The sequence below is a fragment of the Leuciscus leuciscus genome (assembly GCF_965113295.1).
Source record: "Leuciscus leuciscus genome assembly, chromosome: 22".
Lineage (NCBI taxonomy): Eukaryota > Metazoa > Chordata > Actinopteri > Cypriniformes > Leuciscidae > Leuciscus > Leuciscus leuciscus.
Window position 1 is genome coordinate 5,176,827 of NC_138746.1, and position 8,185 is coordinate 5,185,011.

Sequence of the window (8,185 nt, forward strand, 5' to 3'; positions counted from 1 at the left end):
ATATAATTAACATTTTTCTGTAGCTCTATATATAAACACTACACTTTTTGTGCGTATGCATGTCAATCACCTGATAAAACTTGACGTTTTTGTGTGTGGATCTTTTATTGGCATGTGAGTGTGTGTTATATAAGGTAAGGGTGAGCTGATGACAGTACGAGGTGTGAAGAGCGTGGCTCCACAGGCACTCTGTCCTCTGCCATCAGATCACTTATTAAAGACCCTCATACACACACACACATCCTTCCAACGACCTGTCTACATATATTAGTGGTCCTGGTTGCATCAGAAGAAAACCCGACCTGATCTGAATTCCATCAGTTTTCCCTTCCGAAGTCCTGAGAACGAGTGCACGGAAGAAAGAAGTCGCTATCCCATAACGTGATCCACGATTTCCATTAGAAATGTCAGGACATTGTGATGACAACAGGCTGAATATAGGAGCGTAATATAGAGTGTGAATATAGTCACAGTGTCTGAATATAAACTAATGAGGATATTACTGCATATACTGTCGGATGTTATTGCCTGTGGTGCCGGGCCTTCACGGGTCACTAGACAATGTGTGTGTGTGTTTCTGGCTCTAGATATTTGTGCCTGCATTTTGTTTGTCTTTACGGCTCATGCATGGAATGTATATTGGTGTATTTTGCTCTTCGTTTTGAAGTGTAGTAGTTTATATTCAGGTCAAAGTGTGTTTGCCATCTGAATATACACTGTATGTTTGTAGAAAGACAAGTGATAGATTGTCAGTTTGGTATGTTTGTGTAACACGTATGGTCTGATTTCAATATCGGACGAGACGCTTTCCTTAAATTTACACATTGGAACTGTATACAAACGAGTATACCGGTCTAAAAGGAGTATGTTTAGCCAATCTTGAACACCAAAAATAAGTAGCATCACATTTGTATTTAGTTTTATTTATGTTAGAGTTTATAGGTACACTACCATTCAAAAGTGAGGTCAATAAGATTCATTTTTTTTAAAGAAATTTTGTATTTTTATTCAGAAAGGACACTACAGACTTTTATAATGTTACAAAAGATTTCAAATAAATGTTGTTCTTTTGATCTCATCAAAGAATCCAGATTTTTTTTTAAATCATGGTTTCAACAAAAATATTAAGCTGTTTTCAACATTGATAATAATCAGAAATGTTTCCTGAGCAGCAAATCAGCATATTAGGAATAAATTACATTTGAAAATATTTTGAAATTGGAAGCAGTTATTTTATAAAGCAATAATATTTCACATTATTACAGCTTTTACTATATTTCTGATCTAATAAACGCAGCCTTGGTGGCGTTTCATATTTTTGTGGAAACTGTAAAAACATTTTTTTTTTACATGATTCTTTGATGAATAGAATGTTCAAAAAAGCTTTTTTTTTATTTTATTTTTTTTATAGCAATCTTTTGTAGCATTATAAATGTCTTTACTATTAATTTTGATAAATTGAATATATCATTGCTGAACAAAAGTATTAATGTCTTTCGAAAAAAATCATACTGAGCCTACATTTGAACAGAAGTGTATATTTACATTACATTTACATTTAATCATTTATCAGATGCTTTTGTCCAAAGTGAACCAACAAAAAAGCAACAATATGTAAGTTCTGTAACAAATCCCAGTTAGTCCAGCACAGCATACATAGCAATATTTTTTATTTTATATTTTTATTTTATTTTGCTGTTTGAATTTAAATAGGCAAATGAGTCTTTGATGGGATTATTATGTTTCTAGTATGTTATAGGTTTGGCAACAGTTATTTTAAGCCTAATTGAAGTGTGTAGCTTTTCACCAAAAATTGATGCACCTCTTGATGGAAATAACATCACAACCTTTATTTTCCATCAAGAGGTGCATACATTTTTGGTCAAGAACTTGTATTTATAATGCAAGTGTCGAGGACTCTGTAAACTCTCCTCCAGCACATCCCAAAGACTTTCAATGAATTTATGGTCTGGACTCAGAGGAGCATCAGTTCATGTGTGGAAATGATTCTTCTTGCTCCTCACAACCATTCTTTCACAGTTTAAGCCTGATGAATCTTGACATTATCATCCTGGAATATGGCCATGATGAAAGCTACACACTCCATCTATTAGGGTTAGAAGAACTGTTGCCAAACATATAACATGCTAGAAACATAATAATCACTGCAATAATGATCCAGTCATAGACTCTTAAGCATTTGCATATTTAAATCCAAACAGCAACTTTTTGGGGGGCTGGGCAGTGTATAAAACATGGATAGAATAGAAAGTGTTAGTATTAATGGGTCAAGTGCTGGTGAAAAAGATGCGTTTCTTGAAAATGGCTAAAGACTCAGCTGCTCGGGTTGAGTAATGCAGGTCATTCCACCAGCAGGGAACAGTCCAGGTAAAGGTCAGAGAAAGTGATTTTGTGTCTCTTTGGGATGTCACCACAAGTCGCCGTTCACCTGCAGAACACAAGCTTCTGGAGTAGTGAGTTCAGGGGTGCAGAGCCAGTGGTTGTTATATATTGTGCATTATACTGTGCTTTTTGTTGTTGTTTTACAATTGTATGATTGGAGGGACAGTTTTCTTCATTCCAAACACAAGACATGAGCCTACCCAAATCAGCCCCGTTGACTCAAGCACATTCACTGCGGTGTGTTCAGTGTAGATGGTGACTGTGGTGGTGGGGACACTGGGTTCTGGTGTGTGTGCTGCATCCCAAAGGGAGTGTTGAGTTCCTCTCTGCATTGGCATTCTGCAGCGTGTCTAAAAACACGATACTGCTTTACCCCCTCCCTCCCCCATGACTTTTTCTACCACATCATGTTTTTTTCCTCTGTGTGATTAACAGAGAGTCAGTAAAGGTCAGCCGTCTTCAAAATGATAGTGTGCTTCCCTGTCAGGGACCAGTCGCATATCCACTGCTCTATGAACCCATTTGTTGTTTTTAATCCACTTATGAGCTGAAAATATGACAGAAATCTTTCTTTCTTGAATCTACTGTATATTGTAAAGGTGGACAATGAACTTGCTTATATAGTATGTGGGCTCTTCTTCAGTTAGCTGCACTTTTGGGTGTATTTATACTTAGTTATTTCATGCATTTTGTTAGATTGTATTGTGTATGCACTTTCTCTTTTCATTTGACTATATACTGTACCATTCAACCCACTAGCCATTTGGCCTCTGTGACATTTATGTTATGCAAGGACGCATAAAATTGATCAAAAGTGCCGTTAAAGACATTAAATTTTACAAATTATTTCTATTTCGAATAAATGTTGTTCTTTTGAACTTTCTATTTCTTAAGTTAATTTTCAACATTGATAACAATAATAATACATGTTTCTTGAGCAGCAAATCAGCATTTTAGAATGATTTCTGAAGGATCATGTGACACTGAAGACTGGAGGACTTTTAAAATATATTAAAATAGAAAAAAGTTGTTTTAAATAGAAATAATACTTGTTTTTAACCAAATACTGTAAATGCAGCCTTGGTGAGTAATAAGAGGCTTCTTTCAAAAACATAAATAAAACCCAAACTTTTGAATATTTCTTTACAGAAATGATAATTCATGATGTGACCAAGTGTAAATACCCATTTGAGTATATGAATCTGTAATGAAACATTTATTATATTGTGTGTGAAGGATATTTCTCATTTTTGGAAAAATATGGGATAAGCCTAATGCAACAGGTTAGCTTTCTGTCTTAATGATAGCAGCATATAGGTAGAAATAAAAACTAACAGTGAAAAACAAAAAAAATAATAGTTGACATCCTTGAGTTCAAAAGTCTTGATTTGCTCTCCATTTAATCACATTGCAGTCTAGAAGAAACAACGGAGATATAAGAGGGATTTTTCTCTCATATACCCCCCAATGTCTAAATCAGGCCTGATTCAGCTGTATTCACCTTAATGTTCAAGACACAGATGGCTTAGTACGCTTGCAACAGAAGAGCAGTGAGAGCGAGCAGCAGTGATTGTGTTTAAGGTCATTGGGAAGGTCTAGTGCATGGTGTTTGAGATATAGCTGCTTCACACAACTCGCACTTCACATCCTATAGCATTTCTGTCACATGGACATCAGTGGCTAAATGCACAGCCTTTAGTAACACAATAGCAGTCTAAATGGCCTTTCTGAAAGAGATCCCACTCCGCGCATTATTTATTCATACTGCTGCTCACTGCAACCTTGGGGGAGAGAGAGCGAGAGAGAGAACAAAGAAAAACAAAAAAGAGTGGTGGAGAAGTTTGAGATGAGGGGAGTAGAAAGAGGGGTCGGATGGGTTTGGTTTCTGTCCTTGAGAGTGCAGTGGAGAAGAATCGATACAGTTCTGAAAACAGAAAGATCAGATGTTAAAAAAAATCACTCTACACACACACTGATCAAGACACACAAGGTCATGCGACAACAGAGAGACGGAGAGGAGAAAACATGGACGCACAGATGAAGTGCTACGAATCAGGGCCGAAGCAACTAATTGAACTCTCCATACTTTTAAAAAGTTCATCTTCTCTGCCACTTTTTTTGAAAAGTAATATTACATTTTAAACATCTATTAGATTTATCATTGAAATCATGGAAGTTGGGGCGGGACATATCAATGGACTTACCTCTTTTATATCCATCCATCCATCCATCCATCCATCCATCCATCCATCCATCCATCCATCCATCCATCCATCCATCCATCCATCCATCCATCCATCCATCCATCCATCCATCCATCCATCCATCCATCCATCCATCCATCCATCCATCCATCCATCCATCCATCCATCCATCCATCCATCCTTCCTTCTGTCCATCCTGTAGACATTTTTCAAAACGTATAGTAAAACAATGTTTATTTAGTTTGTCTTGACAATTTTATTGCTAATAAGGTTATGTGAACTTTATAAAATGTGAGATTCTTTGAATTTCTGCATCATGTTTGTACTTCTGCAATTCTAATCCTGGAATTGAGTCAGTGCTAGTGATTATTTTAGTTTAAGGCAGCAGATATATATTTATACATTTATACTACTTTTTTTTATAACTGTATAGTAGGGCTGTCACAATATTAGATTTTTCCTTACACAGTTATCATGGCCAAAATAATTCACAATAACAATATATAGCGATATCTATAGAAATAAAAAAAACAACAAAAAAAACAAAACATTGCTAGTCAAATAGAAATTAAAAATAAATTATACTATGTTATAGTATTATGTATTCATAAAAGCGGTGCTGATTAGCATTGCATTATAAATATACATTATACTCATGAAAATGCCCGAGATGGCTTGAAGAAAACAGATAAACCATACACTGTCACAATGGTGTGTTAATTCTCTTCATGTTTAATCAGTCAAAACGTCTCTATCTGCGTTTTATTTAGCTTAGTTTATTTATTTAGAGTCTCAGTTGTGGACTTTCTGCGTGAAGGCGCCCTTCGACGTCGTGTATGAATGAAACATAAATTACAAATGAGAGTGTAGCGCTCTATAATGCTCACATCATCCTATTTTGGGTAATAATAGGAAAAAAATACTGATCTCTAAACATATTTGAAGTAAACATGATAATCCATATGTTTTTATCTGAATGACCACACTTTTGGACTTAAAGGGTAACTAAACCCTAAACCAACTTTTTTTAGTTAATGGTCTGTAAGAATGGGGCTTTAATAGTGCTGTTCATTGATTCAAGTAGTTTTTTTGACATTTGTGTTTAAAGTGTTTTAATTTTACAAAATATGGTGTAAAAACATCTGAGTGCTGCCCTCTTCAGGTTGAACAGTGGCTACTGCAGTTGAATTTTCCTATTGGAAGTTGTGGTACCCTCTGACATCAGAGGGTACCAGCTAACCACGCCCTTGCCTGCAGAGAGATAAGTCACAGATGCACGCCCCCTCTCCACTGGGCTCTGCCTACTTTTCCAGCATTTTTCAAATATTGCCAGTGGGTGGAGTCAGGCTCTGACCAGGGGTTTAGTTACCCTTTAAAGCCTAGAGGGACTGCAAAATATATTTAAACACAGAAAGGCGTAAGCAGTTAACAGGTTAATGCAGCATTTCCCTTTTCAGGACTAGCAAAATAATGACAACTTGTCCAAATCTGCTAGATAACGGAGGCGGAGGTGGGTGAACAGGTTGGTGGTTTTGCCCCCTTTTGCGCTCACTGTTGATCGGCAAGTCCTGGAGACTGGGGTGATTAACGAGTCATTTTTGTGGAATCCAAAGAACTTCCACTCTGGTGAGTGTCTCGTCTGCCATATCCTTCGAGTCGACGACGTGGTTTTACGCGGCAGTAGGAGCTGCGTGCTGCGACTGCTTGGCTGTGTCCGAAATCAGATACTCTATTGAGTAATACCTTCATAACCACTAAAAAAGGACATTCTAAATAGTGTGAATGTGTGTAGTATGTTTGTAATTTGGACGTACTACATCATTATCATGTGACCTACCAGCGTCAGTTGCGTCGCTTCACTGCCATTCACAAATCCTCTCCTGTGGCCTCATAGGATAGTAAAGTGTACTGTGAATTCAGACACACTTCTTTTGTCACACACTGTTTTTCGCCTATACTAAATAGTAGGGAAGTATGCGATTTCGGGTGCAGCCATAGTGTTTTATAACAGGTGGCAATCAGCGTTAAGGTGCAGTCTCGCCAGATACTGGCGCTGGATCATTTTCATGCTATATTATTGTATGTGTATTATTCATTTGAAACATTACGGTTATCACCAATACTGGTATATCGCGACACCCCTAAGGCTACGTTCACACTGCAGGGCTTAATGCTCAATTCCGATTTTTTTATTTTTTTTATTTTTTTGCAAGGCCGTTCACATTTCCAATTAAATGCGACCTTTTGTGATCTCCTGTGTGAACGTGAAATGACCCAGAAGTGACCCGCATGCGCAGAAGAGTACTCAACGGTCAACGACGTCACTTGTTGTTTGCGGAAGTAGCTAAACTTTAACTGTGATTCTCACACACACACACACACACACACACACACACACACACACACACACACACACACACACACACACACACACACACACACACACACACACACACACACACACACACACACACACACACACACACACACAAGCGCGCGCAGCGACCGTTACACAAGATCCAGACAGCAGCCGCTGACCTATCTAATATCAGATTCAGCACAAATAAGTTAACATGACGTATATATAATGGCCGTGGACTTTTATTTATTTTTAATTAACGGGCTCGTCGAGGTCGACCCGTTCGGCAGATTTACCTCAGCTCGATGAATATGCAGTCCGTTTTCAAACCGACGACTACTTCAACGCAGAATTATGACGTTTTTCGCGTATCAATGACGTGCGGGTCGGATACATGCGACCTGGCCGTTCAGACTGAAGTCGCATTTCAAAAGATCGGATATGTATCGGATTTGGGACCACATACCCAAGTGGCCTGGGTCGCATTTGAAAAGATCGGATCTGTGTCGTTCAGACTGTCATGAAAAGATCAGATACAGGTCGCATAGGGGCAAAAAAATCGGAATTGGGTCGTTTCAGCCTGAAGTGTGAACGTAGCCTAATTAACACGATAACGATATTTAATTTTTTAAGTATCACGGTTATCGTCACTACCGGTATATTGTGACACCCTTACCGTATAGAAGAAGATATTCTAAAAAATTACACATATTAAACACCCCAAAAAAGTCCAAACAGTTGCCCACTAGTTAATTGGACAGAAGCCGTAATTCTATTATGCTGTGCGCCTACTTACCTGATTTACACAAAATCAATCAGGACTACCTGGAGAACGTTGCCCTAAATAATTAATATTCATGAGCTAAGCTGATAAGGTTTAAAATGTGTCTACTTACCAGTATATTTCAGATCATATCAACGCCCCTGTTTGGAAACGGTATAGAGGAAGATGAGGATGAAGTGTGTGACGGTGAGACACAGAGCAGAAGGAATATTAAAGCAGTGTGCTTGTGTAAAGCCCCCAGTGGTGGAGTGTTCTAGAAAGCGTGGTTCTCGTTGGCACCTCAGTGTGCACGGCATCTAAATGCATTACACCAGACGGCTTTACACAGAAACGCTTTTTAACAGCCTCTGATTGGCCACAAGAGAGATTCAATTAAAGGAGGGTTAGACACGAACGTTTTAACTTGTACCAGATGTCTCGCTGTACCTTTGGTGA

The 8,185-nt window shown here is 38.0% G+C and overlaps 1 protein-coding gene and 1 long non-coding RNA gene across 3 annotated transcripts in view; one reads left to right on the plus strand and one right to left on the minus strand.

Moving 5' to 3' along the window:
• Nucleotides 1–8,185, minus strand: part of LOC309486259 — a 323,243-nt gene that overhangs the window by 229,459 nt on the left and 85,599 nt on the right. The gene's annotated exons all lie outside the window — the stretch shown is intronic.
• mdga1 (MAM domain containing glycosylphosphatidylinositol anchor 1) overlaps nucleotides 1–8,185 on the plus strand; it is a 204,117-nt gene that overhangs the window by 53,966 nt on the left and 141,966 nt on the right. The window lies entirely within an intron of this gene.